General features: G+C 35.3%; 1 protein-coding gene across 10 annotated transcripts in view; it reads right to left on the reverse strand.

Moving 5' to 3' along the window:
* Window positions 1-15,477, reverse strand: part of VPS13B (vacuolar protein sorting 13 homolog B) — a 739,627-nt gene that overhangs the window by 97,597 nt on the left and 626,553 nt on the right. The window lies entirely within an intron of this gene.

Consider the following 15,477-nt stretch of genomic DNA (forward strand, 5'->3'; position numbering starts at 1 on the left):
AAGGATCAAAATGTTAAAGGCCAAAACTGAAAGCATAAGAGAAAAAAATTAGTTAATATTTTTATCATGATAGGGCAGCTTTTTATAGGTATGGTATGAAACCCACTGAAGAAAAAAACCCCCCACAAAACCACAGGGTATAAGATCAAATAAAAAAAAAGAAAATAGGGTAAAATACATGATATTTAATGATAGATCTAGGAATGACTGTTGTGATAGCGCAGAGTGCTTACAAATCAATGTGGAAGTGATAAATAAGCATATAGAAAAATAAAAAAGGGAAGATGTTGGAAAAGGCAATTAGCCATTGGCCCTGAACTTCCCTGCATGTTACTGCTAGGTATGAATAGGATGCAAGGCCCTGAAAGCTATTAACTGGGGCTGATTCTTAGGTTGTATTTACAGAGAACAACTTGGAGGGATGTGGTAAAGTCTCTCTCCAGGTCAAAGAGCAGACTCACTCTAAAGAGGGTGGATCTGTTGCGCTCATGTTCTTGGCTGTGCCATCTACCTACCGCATGCATCCAACCCCTGAGGGCCCTTCTGCATTGCCCTTGTGGAACCCAGGGCGGGGTTGGGGGAGCAGGCAAGAAGAACCAATGCCTGTATGATACTCATGTTGCTTGTCGTGCCTGGAGCAATAATATTCTTTGTTTCTGACCCATGAGTCTTATGTCTCCTGTCAGCAGCAATGGAACACTAACTGGCTGATTTATTAGCTTGCATATGGTAAAATCACAGACTCTGACAGTAATTAGTTCACAGAAAAAAGTAACTGGCCAGTAAACATGAAAAGATACTCAACTTCACTAATACTTACAGAAATTCAAATTCAAATTAATAACACAATATTTTTTATTTATTATTCTGGCAGTTTTAAAAGACAGTTCCAATTTCTTTTTCTTTTCTTTTCTTTTCTTTTCTTTTCTTTTCTTTTCTTTTCTTTCTTTCTTTTTTTTTTTTTTTTTTTAGATTTATCTATTTATTCATGAAAGACACAGAGAGAGAGGCAGAGACATAGGCAGAGGGAGAAGCAGGCTCTTTGCAGGAGCCTGATGCACAACTTGATCCCGGATCTCGGGAACACGACCTGAGCCTAAGGCAGCCGCCCAACCACTTAGCCACCCAGGTGTCCCTACAGTTCCAATTTCTGCACAGGTGTGGGAATAAGTATTTCCACTCTATTTTTGGAAGGTAATTGGGCAATATCTATTAAATGCTTCAAAGTATATGTCTAAGTATTTGTTTACAGAGATTCCAGTGCAAGTATGTATTTATTTCAGCACTGGGTGTATAGTAAGAAATTAGAAGCAAGTCAGATATCCATTAACAGGGGATTAGTTAAATATAACATGCAGATCTATAGAATGGATTACTACACGATCATTAAAATGAATATCTAGCAAAAAAAAATAATAAAATGAATATCTATATATACTAACACAAAAGACATCCAAGATATATTACAAAAATTTTTTTAAAAATTTAATATAGGACATGTTAGCTAATTCCATTAAAAAAAAAAATTAAAAAAGGACTGGGCTCAGACATGTCTTTCTTTTGGAAGCATTCCCTAATTATCATTCTCAGAGCTGACTGCTGCCTCTCTGTGTCTCTCCTCTATCATAAAACTTACTACACTTCGCAATTCCCTATTTACAGTTTATCTCCTTTAGTTGACTGAGATCCTTGAGTAAAAAAATGACATGTTATTTAAAAAAATATTCTTAGCATCTAACAGTTTTTGGGATACAATAGGATCTTAACAAAAGCTTTCTGAATGAATAGATTTTCCTTACCTTTTCTTTTCTAAATAAGTGATTCTTAATCTTTCAATGGGAATATATTTTACCTCCACCTATAACAGATTCTTTTCTTTAGAGAAGGACTTGAATTTCTGTGTATGGAGAGGTGCTTAGTGGGAAAAAGGGAAACAAAAACAGATATGCATAAATGGCTGACAGTGGAATAGAAAGAGATGTATATGTTCTGTTTAGTGATGAGGACAAGTAATACATTCATAGTAATTCACACTTACCCACCATTTCTTGAAATTCTCTCCCTTTTTGCTTTCCATGACATACTTTTTCTACTTTTCTCCTCTCTGGGTCTTTGTTCCAATATTCTATCTCAGCCTAAAAATACCTGTACACCTCTTCATTTCTCATTGTCTCATATTTAAATCCTTCCCATCTATCAAGGTCCAAATGAAATACCACCTTTCTTTGAGCCTTTTTACCTCCCCAGATGGAGAAATACTCTCCCTTTTCTAAATCCAATAGTTTTTTTTTTTTTTTTCAGGGAATCTGCTTCATAGCTCTTATCACTGTATACCTCACGTTATAGTTATTTCTCTACGTGACATCTTCCCTGGTAGGCACATTCCTTGAGGGAATGATTTCCATTTGGCTAAGTTTGGATTTTCATAGCACCTGGCAAAGTGTATACACAGTGAATGTTCAAAAAGAAAGTTGCTGAATGAATGAATGAATAATTCACGAATGAATGAATGAATATACACATACTGGGTGATTCAGTCCATCACTGGCACATAAATATTCTCCACAAATAAGTACAGAAGGTGAAAGCATGAACTTTGGAGTCAGTTTTCAATTCTTAGCTCCATTAGCTATGAGTGCTTGGGCAAATTAATTTCTTCAACATGGTTTCTTATTTCTAAAAAGGAGATAGTAACAGAACTATCTCAGGAATTTTGAGAGTCAAAGAGACAAGGCATCTCATATAATGCCACATAGTAAAAGCTTCAAAAATGTTAGTTATGAATTATTTATCTTTCTCATACTCAACGAACACTTCTGAAGCTTGAGTGTCATTACCAGAACTGGAGAGGTTGTGATTAAGAGTCTTACTTGCTAGATTTAACGATGGGTTGGGCTTGTGAGAAGAAAATAATAAACCTTGGACCTGGATATTCAGGAACACTGTAATCATAGTTTAATATAGTTTTCTGCTGCACATCTATTAAAACGTGGCCCTCCATGTTGACTATGAGAGATAAAGGAGTATCTCTTCTCTGGACTACCAGTGACTGTGAAGGAGTTAGTTCTTTGGTTTAGGACAGTCATAACCAGAGGTGGATAAGATGTGGGAAGGCAGTAAGATGTGGAAGAGGGCAAATGAGCTTAGAAAGAGCATATTTAATATGCCTATTGTTTTTTGTAATGCAAATCATAGAATATAAATTCAAAATTACAAAATTTTGTAATTCAAAGTTCAAAATTATCTTCTTGGTAGAGAGGTTACACAGAAAATCAAGTGAAAAGAGACATGTTTCTGGTATTGTCTCCACAAGTTCTCCATTAAAATTAATATATAATAGCTTATGAAAATTGGCTGTCACATTGGAAAGCAGAGTAGGGCTTTAAAGAAAAAATCTAGTAAGTTTTGATGTGCAAGGCAAGGTTGGAATAAGGCCATAATATAAGGCAATCCAAGCTGGGAACCATTGCGGGAAGCATGAGGCAGTTAAGGGCAATGAAAGTGGACTCCACCAACACTGGCACTTAGAGGAGGAGGAGTTATGAAGAGTTCAAAAAGAGAGATTTGGAAGAAAGCCAAAGACAAACTTTATTTAGTTTACAACTTTGTGTGAGGCTGGCTCTGTGGTTACATACTTCAATTTGAACATTACAGACAACTCTGAAAATTCAGAAAATAGAAAACTACTATAGAAGTAAATCCCCAAATATGTCGGCTATGTTTGTCAGGATTTTCCTTTGTAGGCCTTCTATTCCTTGGTTAACAAAGGGGTATTAATACATTTACTCCAAATAAACTTCTGCTGAAAAAATTTTACATTGTAGTTCTGTAAGTACATTTGCAAAAGCACAGTTAGTCCCTTCCTTTATTATAAGAATGTAGTTGTCTTCAAAACTTCTGATGAAAAGCTAATAGTGAGTACAACTAGTATTTTAAAGGTAATTTTAGTTAATTGTCCATTCAGATACACACTATGCCATAAATTTATAAACCTCAATATGATGCTCCCATAGGATAAAATCCTTAAGTCATGCTCTACAACTTGAGCAACTTATCTAATGACTCTGAGCCTCAGTTCTCTCATTTATAAAATGCAGGTAATAAAAACTATTGTTTTTAGGCCATGTTAAGGATTTTTTACTTTACCTTCATATCAATGGGGTATCTTTGAAGGGTTTTAAGCAAAGAAGTAATGTAGTCAAATGTATGTTTATTTTAAAAGCTCTGGATCCTGTGTAGGCAACAGATTAAAAAGGGGCAAGCCTGGATATGAAAGGACCAGGCAGGAAGTCAGTACAGCAGTCAATATCTAGAGTATGGTTGGTGGGAATAGAGTGATGTGTGGAAAATTCTTGGGACATAAAATGTGTCGACTAATTAGATAGAAGGAGAGGGAGGTGTCAAGGATGACTCCCAGGTTTCTGGCCCAAGCAACTGTGTGGATGCTGAGGTCATTTACGGAGTTGGGTAAGACTGATCCATCCCACTTGGGTGTAGGTTTGTGGTATATGTAGGGTGGAGGAGGGGAGATCATGAGTTCATTTTTAGGCAAGCTGAGTTAGAAGTGGCAATGAGCTATTCAAGTGGAAACCTGGAGTAAGGAGTTGGCTATTCTGAAGAGTGGAAGAGGGAGTAATGTGTTGATACACAGCTATAGGTTTGTCCAGCCTTAGCTTTTGTTAGGAGAGTGTAATGAAAAGACAGATAAACAAATCAGGCTACTTATTTGCAGAGGGTGTTTTAAATGATGAATTAAGACTATAAACTAGTTAAAGGGGGATGAGAAAACAGAGTGAGCTGATGGACAGGGAGAAAGCAGGGGTAGGTTTATACATAGTTTATACAAGTTTATATATAGTTTTAACGAATGACTATAGTAGAGCTTGTTGATTGAGCAGGCTGGAGAGACAGAATGCTAGTAAGATGAGATGGTGGATGAGTGCTTTAGGAGGCAGAACAGTTTGGAATGATGACAAGGTCCTGGGTTTATGTGTGACAGTGAGTAGTTAGGTGTTGTGAAGGTCACTTGAGTGAGAAGATCAAGCTGGAGTTCTGGCTGGGTCATATGCAAGGATATTGATGGCAGTGAAGGGTGGGAGATGGGTTAAACAGATGATGGGTATTGAGGAGGAGACTTATAATGAGCACTGGATGTTCTATGTAAGTGATTAATCACTAAATTCCATTCCCGAAACTAATATTACACTATACGTTAACTAACAGAATTTGAATAAAAACTTGAAAAAAGGAAAAAAAAAAGCCATATGGGCCAGAGACAGAAGTTCTGAGAATTAGGGAAAGTTACCAAAGAGTGAGTAGATGACAACAATGGAGGGGTAGGAGAGGATAGATAATTAGATGGAATGAGTCTCAAAGGAGCAAGGAGATTTAACAGGAGGGTAGAAGTGAAAAGGCAAGTGGCATTGGTGAGCAAGAATATCTTATCTTCTCAGGAAGGAAAAAGAGATGTGAGAGAATGAACAGTCTCCACCTCAGTGGGTTACAATGGTGCACAGACTCCCAGGGGACAGCAAGATTTTTATCTAAGGTAAAGGGGCTGGGGAAATGCCTGAAAAGAGATTAAGAGAGATTAAGAGATTAAGGCTTAGGGGAGTTCACTTATCATAGATCAAGGGCTATGTGCAAAGGTTTGGGAAGTAGAAGAGAGGAGAAAAAAGTGATGCAAACCAGTGTCTATATAAGAGAGTATAAATTCCTGGGGCCTGGGTGGCTCAGTCAGTTAAGAGTCTGACTTCTCTTCAGGTCATGATCTCGGGGTTCTGTGATCACAGATCACATTAAGCTTTGCACTCAGCCTGAAGTCTGTATCTCCCCCTACTTGTGCTCTCTCTTACTTTGTCTCTGAAGAGGGGATAAATCTCCTAATGTGGATAATGACTAGGAGAGAGGGCAGAGAGGCATGTGTTGGAACTGAGTCCTGATTTAGGAGGGTTAGGGACAATGGCTGTGGTTCTAAAAGTTAGCCTACTGCTTCTTCCTGAGGGCTGGTTTGCATTATGTGTGTTCTCTGAGAAGGATTCTTTTTTTTTTTTTTTTTTTTTTAAGATTTTATTTATTCATTCATGAGAGACACAGAGAGAGAGAGAAAGAGAGAGAGAGAGGCAGAGACACAGGCAGAGGGAGAAGCAGGCTCCATGCAGGGAGCCCGATGCAGGACCAGATCCCGGGACTCCAGGATCATGCCCCAGGCCAAAGGCTGCGCTAAACTGCTGAGCCACCGGGGCTGCCCTCTGAGAAGGATTCTTAAAGACGGGCACTGAGGCGGACACTTGACGGAATGAGCACTGGGTGTTTTTCTGTATGTTGGTAAATTGAACACCAATAAAAATTAATTAAAAAAAAAAAAAGAACTACAACTATTTCAAATTCATAGCACAAAGTCTGATAAATGGCATACACTTAATAACATTTTTAAATTAATGAGTGAAGATAGGTGCTGTAAAGTTAGCACTTTTACCTTCCTAAACAGTCTTCTATTCTACAAAGATCTTGTTTTATGTACTGAGCTCTTCCATTTTATTCTGCAATCATATCCACTTTTAACAAGCTTTTCATTAACTCACTAATCTTCCTTGGTCTTTCAGTTAGGAATTGACATTGCTCACCTATTCTCTAGGTGAGTAGTAACACAATTAAACTAAAAATCAAATGCAATCATACTGTGCTTCATATGGTAGCAATTAATTATTCTCAAGGAGTAAATCTGGGCTCTGTTTGGTGTGATCTATTTAAATAATTTTATTATGTGCTTTTAGGTTTGAAAGAGATGATGTGAATGATCTTTAGTTACATGTCTATAACTGAGGATTTATTATTAATGCCTGCACTGAATAACTTCAACGAAAGAGGACTATTCCAAGGAAGTCTAGTTGCCAAAAAATAGTTCAGAAAGCTTGAATATCTAATACTGAGTCATGGGAAGTGGGAACAAGTAAATTGGTTTCACTGGAAAACATTTCACATGTAACACATGGTACATTTCAAATGACTGTCAAGATTATATATTTTTTATAACATTTTGTTTTCCTATCCATTATTTGACAAAAATCTAAAAAATTAGCCAGCCATACATAATAAACTGTACTCTAAGCATATATGGTCTTTGCATATGAATATATTTTAGGTTGTATATCTGCCAATTGGTAACAGCACATGTATTTTTGCATTTAAAATGTTATTCCACAATTTGTTTCCATTTGATGGCTAATTTGGGAAGATCTGCATATGTGTTGGCTATTTAAAAATGTTTCTGGTACAAAGAATATTTTGGCACTTAATTTGTTTTTATTATTTAATAGTACTGCCAAGACTATTAGCAAGGTTGCAAATGCCCATCTGTCCTCATAGATAAACAGCTCTGAATGCTGTGTGCAGGGGCTGCTGCAGCTGGGCCACTGCCCCTTGGCCTACTCAGTCACACTAAGCAACCTAGGAAAAGGATACAGAGAAAGGGTCTTCCCTGTATTTACGTGGATAATAAAGAGCTGGTGGAGAGGAGATCTAGCAAGTGATGTATTCTATCAGTTTTGCTTCAATTGATTGTCCTTTAGTTTGTATTAGATGAAATAGAGGTAGAGTAGCTGTGTAAGGCTGGTTAGGGAGCACAAAGCTGGAACCTCCATTCAGGACTAAGTTATTAAAGCCCGATTGTAGCAGAGGATGCTATCTTTATTACTCCTTCCCCCGCATTTCCAGATTTCTCAGGATGCCGAGTCAATAGGTGATTACAGTAGGAGGAAGAACAGCTACTTTTCTACCATCACCCATGTTTTTTTGTTATAATAATACTGATGTGGTATTATTATTACAGCTGTGGCAGAAGAAACTGCCTTGTGAATAATCCCATATAATTTACAAAGATTTTCCTTGTACACTGTCTTAGTGAGAAAAATATTATTCCCATTTTGTAGATAAGTTGACTGCAGCTCAGAGAAGTTACGTATTGTGTTCAAGAACACATGTTTAATAAGACAGACCTATTGGCTATAAATCCTATGCTCTTCAGCTCATTGCCTTTAAAGAAGAAAAACACACCTCATAATGTGTCATTTACAATTTCCATGTTCTCATTTTTTTAATGTGAATTCTTAGGAAGAAATCTGAATGTGGAATCTATTTTGATCTTTATCAAATATCCCAGTCTTTTTAGTTACTTAATTTGGCAAATGTTTTCTCTTTAGTAGGTTTTTTCCTTTTAGCACTTTGAGTATGTTATTTCTCTGCCTCTGGACTGCATGGCTGCTGATGAGAAATCAGTTGTTAATCTTGTTGATTATCCCATATATTTATGATGAGTCAGTTTGCAGTTTGATTGGGTTTTGTGTGGAAATCTTTGGGTTTATTCTACTTGAAGTTCACTGAGCTCCTGGATGTGTACACTAAAGTTTTTCATCAAAGTTGGGAAGTGTTCAGTCATTATTTCTTCAAATATTCTCTCTCTCTTTCCTTTCCTTCTAGAATTCCCATCATGCATATCTTGATACACTTAATGATATTCCACAGGTCTCTGAGGATCTGTTCATTTGTCTTTTTTCTTTCTGTTCTTCACTCAATAATCTCAATCTAAATCATATACTTAAACTTATTAATTCTTTCTTCCCTACTCAAATCTGTTGTCAAGCCCCCTAGTAAAATTTTCATTTCAGTTACTATGTTTTTTTTTTTTAAATTCTGGGATTTCTAGTTGATTCTTTTTTCTTTATAATATCTATCTCTTTATTGATATATTTGGTGTAAAGTCATTCTCATATTTCCCTTTAGTTCTTGAGACATGGCTTTCTTTAGATTCATAGAACACATTTAAAATAGGTGGCTAAAGTCTTTGTCTAGCAAAGTCAATATCTGGGTTTCTGAGGGACAGATTCTATTGATTGCTTTTCCCATATAGGGGCCATACTTTGTTTTTTTTTTTTTTGCATATCACATACTTTTTGTTGTTGTTGAAAATTAGACAACTTAAATGATATAAAATTTTATTATGTTAATGGATATTAATTCTTATTACTATTATATTGTTAATAAATAGTGGCAACTATTTATTGGAATCAGATTGTCTGATTTAGAGGAAATCAGATGGTCTCTCCTGCCCAAGGCTTCTTATCATTACTATTTGTTGTAACTATTATTTGTGTACATTTATGAACCAATTCTAAAAAGTATGTATTCTTTGTTGTATCGACACTGAAGTCTCTACTTGATGAGCTGAAGGGTCAGTCAATGATTAGAGATGTCCTTAATAGTCTGGAATCAATAAGCCCCCATGTCTTTACTGAGGTGCTCTGTGCCTGTTGAGACCTACTTTCAACTCTGCCTTAGCTTTCCCCTCCTGCTTGCACAGTCTTAAGGTTAACCAAAGGTAAAAGAGTATAGGGCCTTCTTGGGTCAGCGCTGTGCATGTGCAGAGCCTGGGGCAGGTGTACAGCCCTAAGCATGTGTATGCTGTTTTGGTTTCCCAGGAATCTGTTGGAGCTTTTCAAAGCCTCTGTAACATCTTATTCTGCAGCTTTTCCTTTTAAACTTTTTGGTTAGTTGAAAGGTTTATCTGTTAGCCACTGCCTTAAGCAGCCTTAAAATTAATCAATCGCCTTACATGCTTTTCTGATATACACCCTTGCAGTGGGCTGGGGCAGAGACTTTTCATACTGGAATGTTCCTAGTTGATAACTTTTGAAAGAGTAATTGTTGTGAAACTTATTTTGTGATAGACAGTTTTTTTTTTACCTCACTAAACAAAAATATATACTGCATTTATAACAACATCAAAGTGGTATTAAAACCAAATATATTCCCCAGGGGGAATACACTGGAAAGATTAGAGATAGATAGGTTATGGAGTTTTTAATTGATGACTGGAAGAGAGTAGGTAAGCAAAGAGTTAAAATATAGAAAGGTCTGATCATGAAATGTGGACTGAGGGGTGATTGGAAGAGAAAACATCTATGTAGAAATGGGGATGAATGAACAACAACATAATCATTAAAACCTGATAAGCTAAAAACAAAAAACAAAAAAACCCAAAACCCACCATTGCCTTTATACAATACAGAAGAGGTTTCTATTTATAATTACGACTTAACTGTCCTAAATATGAAGAACATTTCTTATAATCAGCTATTTAGAATAACAACAGGAGAAACAAACGAACATAGACCAAATACAATTGAGTAGAGATACTTTTCAATAGTAATTAAAAACATGTATTCTGATAATGATATTTGCTGATTTTCTGGTTTCTACTTCAAAGTATATATCTACCATTTAATTATGACATATAATACAAATGTTTGTAATCTCAAAAGTTTTTAGTTTATAATATTTCTTTTTATATGTATTTGCTTTTCAGTTGATTTTGAAGAAGGAAAAGAAAAGCTTCTATACATCTTCAACTAATAGAAGTCATATAAAAAAAAAAACTTAAAATACTGGAACCAGTTGAGAAACCACAAGTATTCAAATGCAGGAAATCATGATTTTATAACATTTGAATGTGATCTACTCTTGGGAAACAAAGCTAACCAAACCCTATTTCTGTACAGGAAATATTCCAGCATATAGTTGTAATACATTGTGGTGAAGGGGTACAGCTGCAGAGTTTTCACCTGTAATGCCCCACTGGTATTGTGGCTTACTGCATTGCATCAAGGCTGCCTTCCTGTCTGGAAAACCCTCTAAGTACAAACAAGACTCTAAGTCCAGATTTTATTTTCCCTTGGTATCAAAATATGGTAATTTAAGAGCCCTGAGAAATACTTTTTAGCCTTTAAAAGGAAATATGTAACATTCTTTTATTAGGATCTATGTTTGGGTTGGTTTTTCAAAAAACTTAACATATGACCCAGTTATCTTATCAATTTATCAAGCTACCAAGTTTCAAGCAAATGCAGGTGTGTAATATGACATCTTTCAAGATAATATTTTTCCTTAAAGAGAAATAACAAAAATATATTAGGAATTTCTGAGTCAAAACTAACTTAAAGCAGGGGAAACTTTATTATTTTATGGTTTCTTTGAATAAGAATACAAGTCCTAAATTCAGTATTGTGTCCTAGTCTCTTCTCTAACTGTTCAAGTATTTTACTCACTTGCATGAAACAATGAAATGTACATGGTATACTGTAAAGAACACTAATTGGGTATACTGTAAATAATACTAATTGACAATCTTAGTTGCTAACTGTTTTTGTCACCTTGAATTAAAGTCACGTAACTAATCTGAGCCTCCATTTTCTTATCTATAAAAAAATTAGGAGGATGGGAAAGATTATTCTAGCTCTTCCCAACTCTATAGTAATATATAAATGCATAAAGTGATATATAGAAGTAGATATAATATATAGACATATATAGTAATACATAAACATAAATGTATAAATACAGGATTTGCTTCTTAAAGTTTATATTTTAGGGATAGAGTTCATATTTTAAGGTACACACTGTATACCAAAATTTACATTATTTTATTCTAATCCTAGTGGTAATTCTGTAAGTTAGTTAAGGGTATATCAATTTTATAGATGAGGGCAAGAAAGTTCCAAAGAGTTACACGAGTTACACAACTTGCCAAGGGTCTCAGTGATAATAAGTTATAGGGCCTGGAATGTTGGATTCTAGAATTCAGGAAGCTTATTCACTTCATTATACTGATTACCATATTTTAGGTACCTGATTGTATAGGATTTTAAAACTGCAACCTGATAAGGAAGCTCATAAACCAAATACTTATAATGCAATAGTTTGCTATGATTGTTCTTAAAATTAAAAAGTTAAAAATACAATAATCATTGATAATCACTCTTAAAAACATTTCCTAATGAGAAAGAGAACTATAGTACAGATAGTACAACCCTTAATAATTAGTAAGAAGTCAATAGGGATTACAGAATAACTTTTAAAAATGTGAAAATATTTTAGAACAAAAAGCAAGCTTAGCATATTTTATAAAGGTTTGTCACAAATGTTTATCCTGGAATAGAGGTAACAAACTTTTTCTGGGGAAGACTAGATATCAAAAACGTGAGGTATATACATATATAAAATATATAGATATGTACATACACACAAATAATGTGCTGTTTCAACTATATGACTCTGCATGTAGATAATACCTCAATGAGTATATACCTGTGTTCTAATGAAATTTTACTTATAAGAACAGATGATGGGCTATATTTGGCCTTCAGGCCATGCAGTTTCCTGATTCCTCAATCAGATAGAATAGTGTTGTCCTTACAGAGGTTCTTTAAAGTATATCTGTTCAGAAATAATTCCCCATGAATCTGTCATGTTTCCACACATCTTAGAGGTAAAGGCATTGTTTTTGTTCCAGGCTATTTTTTCAAGGATATATGTAGAGCAAACAGCTATGGAGACAGAGATAATGTCTCCTTACAAGGAAAAGGACAGGAATGCTTACTGCCCATTATAAAAGATTCAGATTCTCTACATTCAGGGTTCCTTTCCTGTACTATAACTCACTGTGTGTGCAAGTATCATCTGGCTCTTTTCATCTTGCCCTAAGGAAACGCGGTAGCACGTATGCACTCTGTTGTAGTTAATAAGGTGTCATTCATCTCTGATCCAGCACTTGTTTTCTATCAGTACCCATGGGAATGCGGCAAGTTAAACCGTTAGACTAGAAATGAGGTAAAACTCAGACTATTCACAATTTTTGACAGTATTTGTATTTAATATATATTTATATGTATCATATATATCACACACATCACATACATGTATGTATAAGAATGATATTAATGATATCTTGCCTCTCAATTATACTTAATTTATTCACTGAATATTGTTTCTATGAATTCTTACCTTTAGCAAGCTGCTAATAAGCAGGCAAGAGTGACCTAAGATTGTGACTCTGCTGGAGGTATGATAAGAATTATTTGCAGGCAGGAAAAAGAAAAAATAATAATAAAAAATTAAAGATAACAAGCCTGCCTAATTAGCTCCCAAGTAAGGGGCAGACTTTAAATGTAATATGTAGTTTTCTTTGTTTTTTAAGATTATTTATTTATTTATTTAAGACAGAGCGAGGCAGAGTGTGCGTGCATGTGCATATGCATGAATGGGAGGAGGAACAGACAAGGACAAGCAGATTCCATGCTGAGCACAGAGCCTCATGCTAGGTTTGATCTCACAACCCTGAAATCATGACCTAAACTGAAATCAAGAGTCATATGCCTAACTGACTGAGCCACCCAGGTGGCCCTGTGTAGTTTTCAAAATAGTAACCTCTGATTTTCTGAATAAGTGTCCTAGAAGAGTAAATCTCAGTGTAGTAAAAATGATATTGTATGCAAATTCCATTAACATTCCTAAGGAATTATGCCCAAATTCTGGCCCCTCTCTATCTTCCTAGACTAACCTCCTACTTCTATACTACATATGCCTTTAGCTACTATCAATTTGTCTACATCAATGCTTCTTGAAATGTCATACATCTTTCAAAACTATTTTCTTCACCCCCTCCCAAGAAAAAACAAAAAACAAAAAAAATACCCCTTTATTATCATCCAAATTAGAGGTGATTTCTCTTCTGAACTCCCAAAACATACATAGCGTTAAGTTTTCTTATGGCATTTAGTAATACTATTTTGTGTTGTAGTTATCTATGCATATTTATGTATATGGAACTTCAGCTTGGATACTGTTGTAACTTCTTGCCTCTCCTCAATGGAACCCTGTGTAGAATAAGCACACAATCCTAGCTGCTACTCTTCTTTGTTCAAAACTTTTACCGGAAATATTGCAAAGGTCTACTTGTCCTCTGCCTGTTCATTCAGGAGGCTTCACAGATCTACTAGACAGATCATGAGAATAGCATGTAAAGTCCAGACTATAATGAATACTCAGGCAGTAATTACCTTGGCAATTACTTTGAGGAGACAGTCTTAATGCATTAAACTAATCTTATTTTATTTTAGACTTTCTCAGTCACAGTCAATACACACTTAGTACTATGACAGGCATTGGAGATCAAAGATAAATATCATACAAACTGCCCTCAAGAAGCCCAACCTAAAGTTAAGAATCAGTAGTACAAATAGGCCCAGGGTAATATGGGTGTTCTAAAGAGGGGCAATGTTCCCAGCCTGCATGGAGAGAATATCAGGGAAGGCTTCCTCAAAGAAGAATCAAGGAATGGACATAGGAAAATAACAAATTCATACATGTACAAAATATTATATACATGTATATACATGTACAAACTTATCTTTTCAAGATGCAACTTAAGGCATTCCCTGCCTGGAAATATTATAAATGAATACAAAAATTCATACCATTAAATTAAATGTGAACTGTCGTATTTCAGATATACATAAATCCAGCTGATAAGAAATGACAATGTAATTGGCACAAACCGTTGGGGAGTATCTATTTAAAAAGTGGATAAAATGTACTTGATTATAAATTTCAAAATCAGGAAGCATTAATTTTTTGTTATTACATATATAATTAAATTTTGTTCACAACACATAAAACTACTTAGAATTTGAAAACATATGTTCAAATCTGATTAAGTAAACTTGAGTAGACTGTTATAGTTTCCTAAAACAATCATATTCCCAAATGACCATCCGAACACTATAACCCCAAAGTGGAATGCAAAATAAAAGGAATCAGGCATATCTATAATATATACCCTTACAAGAAAACGTGAATGCCTTTGACACTGATTATGATTCTTTTCCTATATTTGTCATGTCAAATTTGCCCAAAATAATGACTTATAGTAGTTTAGTGCCAATCACTCTTAGCCTTATACTTCTCTGATTTACCATTAAGAACAGCCCCAGGGTGTTAGAAAATATGTGTATTTACATACCAACCAAACATATCAGACCACAGCTCTGCTCATTTGGTTTGTTTTCAGGCTTCAGGTGGCCAAGGGAACAAAGAAGGCTCTCATAGATACCTATAATTTTCTAAGTCTTGCAAAAGCATCTCTTAGAATATTTACAAAGAGGCAAATTTCCTGGGCTAGAATGACTGGCTCTTTCTTCATAAATTTGCAGATAGAATTTCTGGCTGTACTGACCACCATTATTTGGGGGTGACCTATGTCCTGTTAAGCGAATCATCATGTAGAAAGAATGTAATGTGGAAAAGATGAGTTTTGGGAATGCTTTTTAAGACAATTTGGTTAAATTCATAACACATCATAGACTAGAATAAAAGCCACAGACACCTAATCTGCTGTTAGGGGTACATCACAGGCTTTACGTGGCAAATTTTTCTCTAAGATTCATGGAGAGAGAAAAAAGCAACAGAAAACTAACAAATAGTATGGACAGGAGTTAAAAAAAAAAAACCAAAAAGACGCAACAAATAGTTGTGCCCATAGGTCAATTTTTATATTCACAGATAATGATCAGCACCTTCGTGGGTGTTCCTCATTATGATTTCTTCCCCTAACCCTGCTGCCCAAGGGAAAAAAAGTATTCTTGG

Source organism: Vulpes lagopus, chromosome 9 (assembly GCF_018345385.1).
Source record: "Vulpes lagopus strain Blue_001 chromosome 9, ASM1834538v1, whole genome shotgun sequence".
NCBI classification, from domain to species: domain Eukaryota; kingdom Metazoa; phylum Chordata; class Mammalia; order Carnivora; family Canidae; genus Vulpes; species Vulpes lagopus.